This window comes from Gopherus evgoodei, chromosome 22, assembly GCF_007399415.2.
Source record: "Gopherus evgoodei ecotype Sinaloan lineage chromosome 22, rGopEvg1_v1.p, whole genome shotgun sequence".
NCBI classification, from domain to species: Eukaryota; Metazoa; Chordata; order Testudines; family Testudinidae; genus Gopherus; species Gopherus evgoodei.
Window position 1 is genome coordinate 6,212,839 of NC_044343.1, and position 15,737 is coordinate 6,228,575.

General features: G+C 51.9%; 1 protein-coding gene and 1 long non-coding RNA gene across 2 annotated transcripts in view; one reads left to right on the forward strand and one right to left on the reverse strand.

The window, feature by feature from the left end:
* MIER2 (MIER family member 2) overlaps positions 1-6,063 on the forward strand; it is a 30,490-nt gene extending 24,427 nt beyond the window's left edge. Inside the window, exon 14 of the transcript XR_003997503.1 lies at positions 6,000-6,063. The gene's annotated coding sequence lies outside the window, so the exon portion shown is untranslated. The remainder of the gene's footprint in view (positions 1-5,999) is intronic.
* On the reverse strand, positions 20-13,102 carry LOC115638684. Its single transcript, XR_003997504.1, has 3 exons — positions 13,090-13,102; positions 11,919-11,928; positions 20-145 (listed from the first exon to the last, which is right to left on the reverse strand). It is a non-coding gene; the product is annotated as an uncharacterized LOC115638684 (long non-coding RNA).
* Between the last annotated feature and the right edge of the window lie 2,635 nt (positions 13,103-15,737).

Consider the following 15,737-nt stretch of genomic DNA (forward strand, 5'->3'; position numbering starts at 1 on the left):
GCAGCAGGCAATTGAGCAGCTCAATGACTGCTGCTGTCACCTGCAGCATTTCGGCGGAGGGTCCTTCTTCGGCGGCGCGATGGAAGTGGAACAGGAAGCTCCCGCGTGCCCCGTGGGGAACGCACAAAATGCCGCCCCCCGAATTCTGCCTAGGGTGCCAGAAACCCTGGCGCCACTCCTGCATATAATTATACATAAGTCCATTGGAATATAAATACTATACTTATATTTCAGCGTGTAGTGTGCAGAGTTGTATAAACAAGTGGTTGTCTGAAATGTTAGTTTGTACTGACTTCCCTGGTGCTTTTTATGTAGCCTGTTGTAAAACTAGGCAAATATCTAGCATTGCCATACCCCCTGGAAGACCTCTGCGTATTGCCTGGGGTATGCGTACTCCTGTTGAGAACCATTCCTCTGTAGCATCTGGGGCTGGCCACTGTCAGAGACGGGATACAGAACCAGATGGACCTTGGGTCTGATCCAGCCTGGCAATTCCTATGTGCACACTCCATCTGTCTGTCTCTCTGTCCCCTTCCGATCTCCAGGATTTGATCTGCTGGGAATTCCTCAGCCAGTAAACCCATGCCGAGTTTATGGATTATTTCCAGAGACAATTCACACCTAGGCACTGATCATTTTCATGCACTTGCTAGATGCTGGAGCTGTTTTTCTCAGCCTTCTGTATTTTACGTAGCCAGCCCCCTGACTGATTAGGCTTTAGCTGTGAAATACGACTCTCAGCGCCCCTTATTACCTAGCAGTTCAATGGCACCAGCTGTGCTATTCACCCTGGCTTTATAGGGATGTTCAAAGTCTACTCTGCATCCCATGCAGCCCCCCTACTGATGTTTGGCTGCCAAGGTCGCTAGTCATGGATGGTTGGAAATTAGCAGAGCATCAACTTCTGGGCATGGCAGTTTGTGTGGCTGCCTCTGTCCCGTGCCAGCCTTTCTTCTGATGTTAGTTCTAGATAAATCTGGGCAGCAATAAACAACTGTTTCTAGAGGCTCCAAACTCACGTTGGGAGAGCAGCTGTCTGGACAGAACCACAGGCCACGGTTAAGGCTCGGGAAACTCTGCAGGACAACCAAAGTCAAGTCTGGCTGAGCCGTTCCCTTTTGTAGCCCAAGTGCCTACAAAATGCTGGGATCTGTCCGTAAATTCAATGTCAGGTGGGAAATGCTGAAGAATCTCTCCTTACCTCTCTGTTTTCTCCTCTCTGCCTTTACAGCCCATACAGATCTGGTCCCATCCCTCTCGGGATCCAGTCGGAAGAGGTAGATGTGGGACGGGGATTGTTTCTGCAGTGGGTATCTTCATCCCTGCGGAATACAGTGGAGTCCGAGGGAATTAGCTGTTGTTGAGTTGCCAGTGTGATGGAAGGGGGGGACCCTGGATCGTGGACGACAGATCCTGACTCGAGAGGAATTGCCCTAAAGGTGGGCTGGAGGCCACGCATGGCTGGGACTTGGGGAGATCCTGAGTCGTTAGCACCAGGCAGTACAACCCAGGAGCCAGAGAGTGATCCGGGGTCAGTCAGTGTCCAGCAGCCTCTATAAAGAATCCTTTGTGCCCGGGCTGGTCCTTTCAGAGGAGATGGGTCTCAACCCCACCTGTGACATACGAAATCTGCCTCTCTGGGTCACGTGATTCAATCAGCCCTCTGGGACAGACAAGGGAGTGGAATAGAGATTTAGCAGAGCAGCCAGGCTCCTGCTGCAGGAGACCCTTTGGATAAGTTTACACTGCAGGAAACCTGGGCTTACCGCTGCTGGACCCGTCTCTCACAGCCGTGCTAAGGCATCCGCTCCGCACTGCGTGGCCCTTCTGACTCAGGTCTGTGGCCTGAGCTGCGTCCACACTCCAAAATGCCAGGGCTTGGACCTGAGTCACAGCAAGACTCGGGCTCTGACCCATGCCCCAAGCAGGGTCCTAGACCCAGGTCCTGAGTGCTTGCTGACCTGAGTCAGACTGATTTGTGTGTGGATGGAAGGCGGGGGAGGGGGCTTGGGCTCAAATCTGAGTCAAGCCTGTGCTTAGTGTGCAGCAGATGGCATTTATGGAGGAGCTCTGAGGAGAGGGAACTGCAGGTGGGGTACCCGCTGGGCTGCCCCATGCCAGGAGGAAGGTGCTCTGGAAGTGGCTTGGCTACCCCCTGGCTGAGACCCAGTCACCAGGTGCCCTCTGTGGACAGATGGGGCAAAGGCGTGAGGGTAGAACCAGCTTTGCACACTGCATTGGGACCACTTCCCCCAGCTCAGAGGTCGGGGAGCAGCTGTTTAATGCCCTGAACTAAACACTAGGGATCAACTGGTCATCCCCAAACTCTGGGCAAGGTCAGATCCAAATCCAACCTTGGCAGCTGAGCCCTTGTTGTCCCAGAATGGGCTGACCCAAAGCCTGGGACAAAGACAGCACTGATCTGCACAAGGGTGTGGACATGGCGCCCAATGCCATGTTCGTCCCGAACGGCTTAGGCCAGGAAGGGAAGGAAACTTCTGTGTCCAGCTGTGCCCACCGGGAGCAAGTCAGGAGAGGCCGGGGTGGGTAACAAGGCAGTTGGGAATCTGGCCACGAGGCAGCCCTGGCTCCTTGGGGAAGGAGCGGAGGGGTGGGATCAGGGCCTGTAAGAGGGAGCTAACTACCTGCCCTTCTGTGGTGTCTGCAGGACAGATGAGAGGAAAAACCACCTGACAGCTGCAGAGCACAACTTCAGAGCATGGGTGGCAATCCCCACACCTGTGCTGTGCCCGGGGAGCCTCTGGAAGCTGTTCGCTGGTGCTCAGCAGAAGAAATTGCTCAGCCCTGCTAGTCTCCTCCTCTTTATATTGATTGGTCAGGGCCAAGATTCCCCCCACCCTCGTACCCAGCCCCACTGCTTTAAACCTATAGGCTGAGAAGCCCCCCTTCACTCTCCCCTGTGGGCTGCATGCAGGGGTATTTATAGAGGGAGCCTGGCAGTCCCAGCTCAGGGGCTGCAATCTCCTCTGTGTTGCGGGGACACTGACAACTCTTCCCCAGAAAGCAGCAAAGGTAAGTGCTTCCTTTAAACGGTCACTGACCATAGAAGAAAGTATTGGCAGATCCAGGGTGTGAGGGATGCAGAGATCAGAGCTTGGAGCTCTGGACTGCACCTGCCCTTAGAGTGAGCAATGTCTCAGCGGCTGCTAAAAAACTGAATGAATGTAGCAAAGTGTGTGAGGAGGAGAAGCCAGGGAGAGAGAGAGAGAGAGTGTGTGTGTGTGTGTCTTAGAGGAGGGTGAGTGTGTGCGTGTGTTAGGCACAGACGTCCATTTCTCCTATTAGAAGTGAGGGTCACACTTTAGGTTAAGGCTCCATTCTTAAAAAGGGTTGTTACGGGATTCATCGCTCTTATACAGGTGTAGCAGACACAAGTCGCATGTCTTCTAGCTGCTCGTTCCCACGTCAGTAGAAAGTGTTATAGACAGTTATAAGCCCCGGTTATAAACAACCGGCTGAACTCCAGAACAGTTGAAGACCCATTTATTAACCCTTCATGAACTATTTGTAAATGACACATCAATATCAGGTGTGATGGGGGTGGGGCGTGTATTTTGGGAGTTGTACCTGTGTATTAGGTGGAATGTCTCTCTCTAGTAGGAAAAGTGTGTGTGTGTGTGTGGGGGGGTGTTAGAAGAGCAGGAGAGGATCTGAAACTTAGTGGTTTGGAGTTTAAGAAAGAAAGAAACCCACCCTTGAATCTGGCCACCTCCCTGCCCCTCCCAAGTGCCCGAGGCCCTTCAATCTCTGACATTTGCTAAAATGTGACTTTTGCTGGTTTGTTTCTCTGATTTCCCTCTGGCTGCGATCAAGGCGGCAGGGAGGTTTTCCTAGCACCACATCCCATCCAGGCAAAGAGCACCAGAATCCCCCGAGGAATAAAAATAATAAATAATAATCTGTGCCCATCAGCCCCCATCTCCCCAAAGAGCTCCACCTCACTTAGAGATGCATCTGAATCAACCCCCTCTGAATATGCCCCACTCCAAGCTAGGTCTTCCCAGGATTGCCATGCCCCCAGGCCTCCCATCCTCTGGATCCCCAAAGGTCATTCTGCCGTTAAGAATTGCTTTGGGTGTGGTTTATTGAGTATGCACAGTAAGTCCCACCCTCTGGGGTAGTTATCTGACCCCCACTGCCATAGTACCTGAGCATCTCATAATATTTATCCTCCCAACGTCCCTGTGAGGTAGAGCAGTGATCTCCCCGTCATGGGACAGATGGGGAAACTGAGGCACGGAAAGGCTAAGTGACTTGCCCAGGGTCACACAGGGAGAGTCTGTGCTGTCGACGGACAGGGTTGTGGACGGCTGCTGCCCATCGACTGTTAGGTTGGGTCTAGCACAGATTTCTAAGTGGTTGATCATTGCTGTGAAGCAGGTGATGGTGTATGAGGCTGCACCCCAAGGTTGAACTTCAGCCCCTGCCACCACAACGGGGTTACCCAGGTTTAACTGTGGTCCGAATTTGGCCCTTGCAATTTATCTATCTTGGGGTCTTACTCTGGTGCCCATCACTGTGGTATCTGAGCGCCTTTCATGTAAAAGTAATAGGGGGTGTTGGCATAGTGCAGCAGTTCCCTGCCACCTCTGAATCCCCAGGGAGTGCCTGAAGCTTCTGCTCATCTCAATGGGAATCTCAGGGGCTCAGCTCCTGTACGGATCAGTCCTCCACTGTCACAAACTTCTGCGTGAGGAATAGCATTAGGACAGAAACATCTCTCCATCCTCCTGCATAATCTCCCGGTAATGAGCCTTCCCAGGCTCCATAACCCCAGTCCCCACCACCAGTGCTCCACATCTGCTCCCAACCCACAGAAGTTTGAAACGAGGAGCATCATTGCCAGCGATGATTATCCGTTTGTCACAACGCTTCTGATCCCAGCAGAGTAACCGAGCCGCCTCATGCTTCTCATCAAGATGCTGTCTTTGTAGCTTTATGGCGTCTGCTGAAGACTTAATCTTTGACTGGGGACTGGGTAATATCCTCTCCCGATTCTTGGAGGCTATTTAAAATTCACTCCTAGCGCCGCCTCATTTTAATCGACGGAGCTTTGTTGTTGTCTGTTGTTCTGATTGTGAGTGATTTGTCTCCACCCTCCCGCGGGACAGAATATCAGGGTTGTTATAGTTTCCTGGGGTTTGTATTGTTCTGTGTTGGTTGATTTTCTTTCCCCCTCAAAGAGGGAGGGTTGCTTATAAAAATGTAAGGAGCGAAATAAAGGGCAGAAAAGTAACTTACGTAGCAGTCGCAGTGGAACTGCTTCCACTGGAAGCTGAGTCATGGACCAGAGTCAGAGGGCAGGTGAAGTAGCTTTTGCTGGGCCAACAGGCTGGTCCTATGGTTAGAGCCCTGGGATGGGCTTCAGTATGCTGGGGTTTAATTCCCAGCTGTGCTACTGACTAGACCTTGGGCAAATCATTTGATCTCTCGGGGCTCCGTCCTCTTATCTGCAAAATGGGGACACCAAACTGTGCTATTTGTTCGGGTCATAAACTCTTCAGGGCAGGGGCTATGTGTCTATACGGGTGTCTAGCACAGTGGGGTTCGACACATGGCCTGGAACCTTGAGATGCTCGTAGCATTCAAATAATGATCAGCTGTGAGTTATCCTTTGCACTAGGACTAGCTTGGCCATATTGAGCCCTGTCTGTGCATCCCCTCTGAATTCATCCCTTTGTGTCTCTAACAACACCCGCTTCCATCCAGCCTAGGGCTCATCTCTGCAGCACCTTTCCTTCCGAAGGATCCCAAAGCACTTTACCGAGCTGGTTCTGAGCAGCCTTCGACTGAGGGCTAGTCTGTTTGCACAGAGGCAAGGGCACACCCCTTGCTGGTAATGTCTGGCGTGTGAGGCCACTCATTTGACATTTAACTTGTTTATGTCTAACTCTAGGGCCTGGCCAAGATGAGATGTGTATGGATTAGCCAGTTCTCCTGTTACATGGCGTGTGCATCTCCTTTTTTTTAATTTCCAGCAGCAAACCAGAGGGGAAAGTGCATTCAGTACCTGATGCTGTAGGACAATGATGGGAAAGCACCGGCTTTAGGAAGAACTTCTCTCACTGATCCTGACTGTTCTAGCAGGTAATCCCATTGGAATGGGCTGTGGGAGAGGTCCCACTTCTCAAAAATCAACCTTCCCCCAGTGGGAGGTGGTACAGGGAAAGATGCAAGAGCATTGGCTGGGTGGAGGTGGGAGGCAGATATTCTGGTGCCATAAGGAGGGGGCAGGAATGGCCTGGGAGTGCTAGCTATGGGGGAGCAACCAGCTGCTGCTCCCACCCCAGCATTTCCCATCAGGTGGTGGTGTAGGAAGTGCAGCAGGATGCTGGCTGTGGGAGTGGTTAGAGCTTTTCCAGTCCCAATCCTAGCGAGACTTGCTGGCTGGCAGGGAGCAGGAGCAGCGCTGTGGAGGTGAGGTTAGAGCACTGGCTGCATCAGAGGACAGGAGAACACAGGGCTGGGCCTGTCCCACCACCAGTCGAGGAAAAGGAAGACCGGGGAGTGAGCCTGTGGCAGAGCTGAACTGCTGGGTCCCATTGCCGTGATGCGGCGGGGATGACACAGAGAGGGCCTGGTGACCTGCAGCCATCTGGACAAACAGAATGAACCCAGGGCTTTCCCCTCCCTGGGGCTTTGAGCTGGTGGTTGCTCACTTGGGGCCTGATTCAAAACCCCCTGAAGCCAGCTGGGGTCTCTCCTGCACTGGAATTTTCCTCATTGAGCCCCAGACAATGGCAGAAACGTTCCGATTTAGGTCCCCCAAGGAAAGCGCCTCGCTCTGCATTTAAGTCGTCTCCATTTCCCCAGGGTTCCTCAATCGTGTTTAGGAGCCTGGCGTGAGGCCGACAAGTCTGAAAAGGCTGGCTGATGTTCTTAAGCATCCTGGAAGGGACACAAGGTGGTCGGGGGCTCTGGAGCAGCTGGGGGTGGGCTTCAGGGTTTTATTCCCCAGCTCTGCCACTGACTCAACAGCATCCTTGGGCAAGTCACGTCCTCTGCTCTGGGCCTCCGCTTCCTTGGCTAAGAATGGAGTAATAATAGTCCCCTAGTTCACAGGGTGTGCGGGGGTGGGCAGTAAGACTGTAATTAGTGTCTGAAGTGCTCTCCTTGGCAGAAAGGAGCCGTGCGAGTGCAAACTATTATCATGAATAAAGCTTCAATAGACATCTGGGCTTGGTTGCCCATAAAACTCTCCTTTGTAACCGCTATTAAAATCATTAAAGAGCTAGTAACTTGCTTTACCAACTGGAGTGTGCCATTCAGCCAACTCTCCCGTCTTGACAGAGCTTCTTTCTAATTAGAATTTAATTCCTGCGAGGAGCAGGAGAGCTCTTGTTTTTTGCCTTGGATTTTAATTGTCTTTTTCCCCCCCAGAAAAAGCGTTAACACCCAAGGGCCAGTGCATTTCCTCTGCTTTCTGTTGGAGTCTGAAACTGATTTTTGTTAGCGGCAGAGGGAAAAGCACAGCCACCAAATACATCTCTGGGAAGAGACACGTGAGCAGATCTTGTAATGCAAAGGGACCGGAAGCCCAACGACCAGGCTTCCGTCCTGAGTGTGGATCTGTTTTTCTGATGTCCCAGCTCTTTGTGGGATCTAGTGTCAGTGTGAGCTGCTGGAAGACCAGAGGAACTGAAGCGCCCAGGGACTTGCTAAGCTATGGATGGCTTCAAGCCAGGCTTTGGGCTGTCAGTGCCAGGAGGAGAGAAGCAGCAGCGGCAGCATTTCATCTCTTTGTGCAGTGCTTGGAAGAGGCTAATGTCGTTTCCAGCACTCCAGCCACATTCTGCAGCTGGCTGCTGGTCAGTGAAGGGAGCTTTAAACCCACTGCTGCCTGATGTCAGTGACCCACAGAATTACAGCAGCGATGCTGAAGGCAGGCATATCTCCAAGGGCAGTGTGCAGGGCGTCAGGAGACCGGTCCAGGCATGGTTAGCCTGAGGGGAGCCATCCCAGCACCATGGAAATGCCTCCTTGGCTGGCATCCAAAATGGGCCCCCAATTCCACATGGCTGGTGGAGCCAGGCAGATGTGAAATCGCTGTCCCTGCTTCACCAAGCCCACCCTGTGAGAAAGTGAGCAAGGAGCATCGCATGGGGCTGCACTCCCCGCTGCTGATGAGTCCTGTATACGCTATATGTACTCCGGTAGCACCCGGAGACCCTAGTCCAGATCACGGCCCCTTTGTACAAACACACAGCGAGAGACAGGCCCTGCCCCTAAGCACTTGCAATCGAAAAAGCCCAGAGAGACCTAGGGTGTGAGAGAGGGAGGATTAGCCCCATTTTACAGGGGAAGAACTGAGGCACACAGAAAGCGTCTCTTGGATTTATTTAGGCTCTTATATCATGCCCATCGCCATGGTATCTGGGCACTCCCTACAAGGTCGTGGCATTAAAGCTGCTTCTGTGTGTAACTTTCTAGCCCGACTTATCAAGAGACGGAAGGAATTGGGAGGCACTTCTTTCTGAAACCAGTTGTCTTGCTGATGAGCCTGCAGCTTTCTGAGGGCCAAGGTCTCCTCTTATGCTGATGTGAAAGGGGGATAAGTTAACTGGCTTCAGTGGTGTTAACTCCTGATTCACACAGGGGTAAGGGAGATCAGGATCAGACCCCCCCAGGTCTCCTTTATCCTCTTGCTCCCCCTTACCCCCATTTATTTTTTTAAAGGTTTTCCACCAAAGTTGTAATTCACAAGAATGTGGCTGAATCTGATGCTGTCCTGGATCTTCTCACTTGACATCTTAAGGTCAGGTAAGAAAGAGAGAAGGGAGGAGGCAAGAGTGTGTGTGTGGGGAACATGGGAAGCAGAATGTAAATTAAAGCAGCCCAGAGGTTGCTCTAACTCACACCAGCGGCCAAGCAACAAGTCCAAGGATACAGTAAGTGCAAACGTGGCTTAAGGCACGGGTTCTTGTGCCCCTGGCAGTATGCAGAGGGGGTACATCAACTCAACTAGAGATTTGCATAACTTTACAACAGCCTATATAAAAAGCACTAGTGAAGTCAGCACAGACTAAAATTTCATACAGATAATGACTTGTTCATACAACTCTGTGTGCTGTGCACTGAAATGTAAGTACCATATTTACATTCCAGCTGATTTATTTTACAATTATATGGTAAAAATGAGAGCCAGCCATCTTTCAATAACTGTGTCCTGTGACGCTTTTGTATTTCTAGGTCTGATTTTTGTAAGCATGTAGCTTTTAAGTGAGGTGTAACTTGGGGTATGCCAGACAAATCAGATTCCTGAAAGGGGGACAGTTGCCTGGAAAGGTTGAGAGCCACTAGCTTAAGGTCACCTTATCTTCTGCATCCCCATCCCTTTCCCAAGCTTCAGAACACACTCATAGAATCATAGACTATCAGGGTTAGAAGGGACCTCAGGAGGTATCTAGTCCAACCCCCTGCTCAAAGCAGGACCAATCCCCAGGCAGATTTTTGCTCCAGATCCCTAAATGGCCCCCTCAAGGATTGAACTCCCAACCCTGGGTTCAGCACGCCCATGCTCAAAGCACTGAGCTATCCCTCCCTCCTTTCCTTGAACAAGAGAGGAGGCTGAACTGGATGGACCAGGTCACCTCTGGCCCCAACACCTACTGACCGCCCCCGAAACTTGTTTATCCCAGCTCAAGATACTTTAGTAACGCAATGGCTGTTCTTCCATGAATCCCTGCTATTTCCAGGACCTCCCTTTGCTGCTGATGTGTTGTTCCTCTTGGGCAATTCTGCTGTTTTGTTACATATTTTAAGTGCCCCTGGTCTTTCTGAACCAGAAGGTACATTGTGTACATTACTGGCTGAGGGCCAGCCCCGCTCTGCGGCTCTGCAGGGATTTGCTTTTGATTAGCGCTGAAAGGTTTCTTCTTTTGTGGAAAAAATATGCTGGGATTAGCACACGGACCAGCGGTGCCCCAGATTGGCCCTGATACTGGGCAAATAAAGTCCATCTCACCACAGCACTCAGTTCTTCTCCATTAGGCCATATTGGTATGTTTCCCGGGGGAAGGAATGCCATTCCCACCTACCCAGCAATGTGAGGGATTTATTTAAGCAATCACAATATTTCAGATTTAAATACATGGTTCTGTGCTCCATTGGAAGGAGGGGAGCAAATCCTCAGGGGTTGGAAATTGGCCTAGTTTGAATGTACCCAGGCTGAGGATCCATGTGTCACTTGCAGAAGGTGGCCTACACTCCCTGTGCAGACAGCCGTCACCAAGCTTCTACCCCTCATAAGTCCCACAGGAGGGACGTAGGTGATGCCTGGAGCTTATGCCGGCCATCTGCGCCGGGTGAATATTGCCCCATAGTACTTTACCTCTTCCAAGGCCAAGCTCACAATGCCCTGGTGAGTTAGACGAGTGGCCCTTGTCCTCACTTGTGTAAAGAAAAATGTGCCTCGTTCCAAATCCCATGAGTGCTGAAGTGTCTGATGCTATCCGTTTTATGTCTTCTTCATAATCTTAGGGCAGGTGCTGCTGTTACAGAGTCTGCCAAATTCTTAGCGTGCGAGCAATGTTTTAGTCTTGGAAGAAATGTTTGTTGTGTTTGCCAGCAGATTGAGGGATGTGTTCATTCCCCTCTATTCAGCATTGGTGAGGCCTCATCTGGAGTACTGTGTCCAGTTTTGGGCCCCATACTACAAGAAGGATGTGGAAAAATTGGAAAGAATCCAGCGGAGGGCAACAAAAATGATTAGAGGGCTGGAGCACATGACTTACGAGGAAAGGCTGAGGCAACTGGGCTTGTTTAGTCTGCAGAAGAGAAGAATGAGGGAGGATTTGATAGCTGCTTTCAACTACCTGAAAAGGGGTTCCAAAGAGGATGGATCTAGACTGTTCAGTGGTACCTGATGACAGAACAAGGAATAATGGTCTCAAATTGCAGTGGGGGAGGTTTAGGTTGGATATTAGGAAAAACTTTTTCACTAGAAGGGTGGTAAAGCACTGGAATGGGTTCCCTAGGGAGGTGGTGGAATCTCCTTCCTTAGAGGTTTTTAAGGGTCAGCTCAACAAAGCCCTGGCTGGGATGATTTAGTTGGGGATTGGTCCTGCTTTGAGCAGGAGGTTGGACTAGTTGACCTCCTGAGGTTCCTTCCAACCCTGAGATTCTATGATTACACAGAGTCCTGAGTGGAAGGAGCTGTGTGGGAATTTGCTTTCAGCCTTGGTCTCTGGTTAACAGTCAATCCTTGAGGCAGAGTTACTTCCGGGGAACCTGGCCCTGGGGTTGGGCTGAGATGCCTTGAAGAATCTAAGCAGGGCTGGAGATTTCCATGGAAAGCATAGGTGGTGCTCTTCTTCTTCGGAGTTGGTGCTGAATCCTGGGAGGATGCCACAGGAGACGCTGGGCAGCTGGAGAGCTCTCTCAGATGAGAGCTAAAAATAAGGCCTGGGCCACTTGTGCTCATTTACATATCTGCAGGTCTTTTTGCAGCAGAGGGAGAATCTTCCTTTGTCTTGTATCTTGTCCCTGCAGTTTCTTGATGTCAAAGGCGTGTCAGAACCTCCTCCTTCCTTGTTCCCACTCAATGCTTGGGAAGTTCTCACCCGCACTAGAAGTCACGGGCTTCCTCCACCTCTGCCAGAGGCTGTGGTGCATCTCTGATCCCGCTCTGGAGTTGTGTGGTGCTGTGGGAAATGGGCTCCTGCCCCCATCGCTACCCATCCCTGGCAGCAGATTGTCTCCATTCTGTTGCCGTTAGCCCTGCTCATTTCTGATGGCTGTTTCCCATTCCAATCCTGCCCCTGGAGAGCTCACAGGGAACATCCTGCAGAACTGTGAAATTCTCTCATCCAGGTGAGCCGATGAGCCTCAAATCCAGCCAGCTGTCTGCTCCCAGGCAGGCCCGGCCTACGGAGGAGCAGGGACGTGCGCGACAGGACCTGGCATCCTCTCTCCATGCTGAGATCAGCCCCCATCCCACATGGCCAGCTAATCCTTTCTCCTACCCACTTGAGAGGCCGGGCAGTCGCTGGGAGCCCTGGGCAGCTGCAGTGAGGATGGACGGCAGCCTGGCTATCACGGACACTGATGCCTGCTCTTGTTGGAGACAGCCAGCTCCCCTACCCTGTCTCTGCCCCTTTGTGCCAGCAGGTGCGGAGTGGTCCCTTTGCTTTCTCTCCGCCTGACCGTGTCGGAGCGGCTACTTTTCTCGATTCCCTAATGAAGGCTGGAGCGGATCCGCTGAAGTGAACAGTGTGGAGAAAGGAAAGAACGCCGTTGCTGTGTCAGGGCCAGGGAACGCATCCAAACCACTCGGGCACTGGGGATGTGTCTGCCTCTGAGTGTTACATTGCTCTGGCAGGCTGGAGTAATAGTCTATTTGTAGGCTCTGAAGGCCAGAAGGGACCATTATGACCATCTAATCGGAGCTCCTTTTCAAGTTAGATTCTCACACCGTCCCCATCACTGCAGTATCTGAACACCTTCCAGTCATGTATTAAGCAACGTCAATAATAGGGTTTGTCGTCTCTCTCATCTGCTCCTCTGGGGTGAATTGTGTGTGCGGAGCAGGGAAGATTTTACACACAATTGCTTTCCCTTTGTATTATTACACACTCAAAAACTACAGTCGAGGCGCATCATGAAGGTTGCAAAGCCAAGCACTCGGAAATTAGGAAACCCCAGAATTCAGGCCACCTTACCTCAGCCCCCCACCGTGCGTGTGCTTCATTGGCCACACTTGGAAGGCCCGTCCTCTTAACCGGATGACGTTGCTCTGTCGGTTTGGACGTGACCCAATCGCTTTTCCACGACGCATCTGATCAATTCCAAAGCTTCAGAGCATGGACAGAATTCTATTTATTTGGGGGGAAATGAGAAAAAACAGAAGCAGGAAGCGGGGGACACTCAGAGCCCCTTGCATCTGGTTAGCAGAGCCACAGCGTCAAACACCTCTGTAATTCTCTGCAGGCCAAAGAACGGGGTGGTGGTGGAAATGAACACATTCCAGAGTAACATAGCTCTGACCAGGCCACAGCTGAGCCGCTCTCTGGCCTCTCCCTCACTGCTGCCCACCTTCCAGCTTCCTCAACAAATCAAGCAGGCTCCTACAGACAACCGCCTCTTTCACTGCACAGCCCTTCGTCTTGCCCAGAGCAGGTCCATCCTGTGCACTGCATGAGGCAGGGGGCTTGGGGTGGGACGGGGAGGGAAATATGATTGCTTAATTAAAGACTGTATCATATTACACGCAAACTGAGGTTGCATAGGGTTAATGCTCTGTTCTTGTATGACATGCACGGGACCTTTAATAAAGGCATGTGGTCACCCGCTTGGTTCTACACCTCATCCAAACACTGTTTGCCTGTGAAATAGCTGACGGGGCAAAACAGAGCTGGGTGTCTATTGGCTGGGGTGAACAGGCTAGCTCCATGGACTTCAGTGGAGCTGTGCCATTTACAGCACCTAGGGATCTGGCCCGGTTGACTTGAGTGGAGCCAGCCTATTGACACCAATTTGCCCTCTGGCAACTTTTTTCCCGTGGTACACACACGTACCACAGGAGTCAGGGAGATCCCGGGCTTCACCAGCCACCCCTGTGGTCCCATCCCAGCACCTCGCCCTCCAAGTCTGCACCTCACTCAGCCCTGGCTGGGTTGGAGAATGAGCTCACACTCAGCCGCCGTGGCACCTCCTGTCCTGAGGGGCTGAGCCTGGCTTTCCGCTCTGGGGCCTGCATCTGAGTGCACTGGGTCACAGCACCCCTCAGGTTTGGCTCATCTGCTCCTCTGGACAGGCCAAAGCTGAGTGGCGCTGCGACCCCCATGCGCCAGGTCGCAATGCCACTCACTTTGGTGGCCCTCTCAGATGTGAAAAGACTGATGCTTTTTGCCTCTCCCCTGCCCCAGGCAGCCCAGCTGCCCAAAGTACACAGTGCGCGTGTTATACATCTGGCTGCAAGTGCCACTGGCTGGGCATCTGGTCCCCAATCCTGTTTCTTTTTCCTCAGTTCAGTTCACCCCCTTCCTGCCTCTCCCTCTCCCCGACAATCCAGTGTCTTGGCTGGAAGGGTGACGCACGTTAGCGGTTTGATATTGGACTTTGCTGAGCATCGTTTTGTGACATGCTCCGAGATGGCCATTTTGGTAGCTCCGTGGCAACGCTGTTATTAAAGGTTTGACCCTGTGTTCTGGGTCCAGCCTTCTGCTCTCTGCCTTCCCCAGGCTAGGCACATGCAAAGCGGGATGCAAATTTGCCTGACTCTTTGCTGTTGCAAATGGGGGGCTGATGCTTGGTACAGGGGGGATGGAACAATGGGTGTAGTGGGGGTGCTGCTAAGAGCCATTGAATCAAACTGTAAACCCTGGGTATGATGGAAACCGCTTCAAGACAGCAGGGGCTGCAGCACCCCTAGTTCCAGCACCAATGGAGTGATCAGAGCAAAACAAGATGTAGCATTCTTGAGCAAGGGTGTGGACATGATTTCACCAGCTTTTAGGTCAGTGGTTTCCAAGCAGGGGTCCAGGGCCCCCTGGGGCGCTGCGAGCAGGTTTCCAGGGTCTGACTCTCTCAGGCCCAGGACAGAACGTCAAAGCCCCACAGCATGGGGCTGAAGGCCTGAGCCCAAAGCCCTGCCACCTTAGCGTCTTGGTGCCTGCTGTGGTTTGGGGCCCCGGGCATTTACCCTGCTTGCTACCCCTTAACGCTAGGCCTGGCTTTTATATGCAGAAAACAAGCTGTGTTGGCCCAGATGGGCCGTGGAGTTTTTATAGCATGTCGGGAGGGCCTCAGAAAGAGAAAGGTTGAGAGCCCCTGTTACAGGCCATAAGCTGCCTCCATTTGGACAAATGCCCTCTTGAAAGTGGTGGGTTCTCAAAGCAGGTCCTTGTATTTCGGTTGGCGTAAGCCGCTGCTAGGATTTAACCAGAGCCTTAATGAAGCACATTCACAAAAAAGGCTCATTGAGGGCCTCTCCGGATTCTTTCCCCTTGCTCTACCTAGCGCCCACAAGCGGGTACTGCATCTGCTAACTTCTGCTCTGTCCACACTGTTTAATAATTCTCCAGTGGAGCGGTTTTCACTCAGAAATGCCATTTTATCCAACTGTTTTGCAAAAAGGAGAATTCAAGGAAGTTTTCCAAGAGCAAGGTAAAAAAACCACCCACTGATTGGAAACAAGCTTTTGCCACTTGCAGACCGTCCGCTTCTGAGTGGTGAACAGACTGTTTCAGATCAGCAGAGAGGAAGGTTTCAGTGGGCAGCCCTAGAAATGAGTATTTTATAATGTGGACTTTACAGAGGGGGAAAACTGTGGCACAGCCTGTTCCCCTCTCCTGGAAACCTGTTGCAGGGAGCAGAATATACCCCGTCAGTTTCACCTCCTGTCCCAGTACAGTTTTGGTCCTAGCTTAGATCAATAATGGTAATCAGGAAACCTACCGGTTTATCTGGTTTTAGGTTTAATAAGGGCTGGTGATTGCAAGCACTGAGCATTTCCCCACTGTTTTGGGGCTCCAGGCAGCCTGTCACTGCAGGTTCAGCATCCTAGAAACAGGGATGGAGCCTAAACTTAGCCAAGAACAGAGCACAAAATGGGCCCATTCTGGCTCCTCGGGGTCAGAGGACCCACAGACAAAGGCATCTGCTTGAGAGAGACCCCACATCCCTCCTTTTGAGCTGCCCTGAATCTCTCCCCAGGAGCGAACAGCCCGAGGCCTGGCCCTGGCAGCAGAGTCCCTACTCCGCAGCCCAGCTGTGGC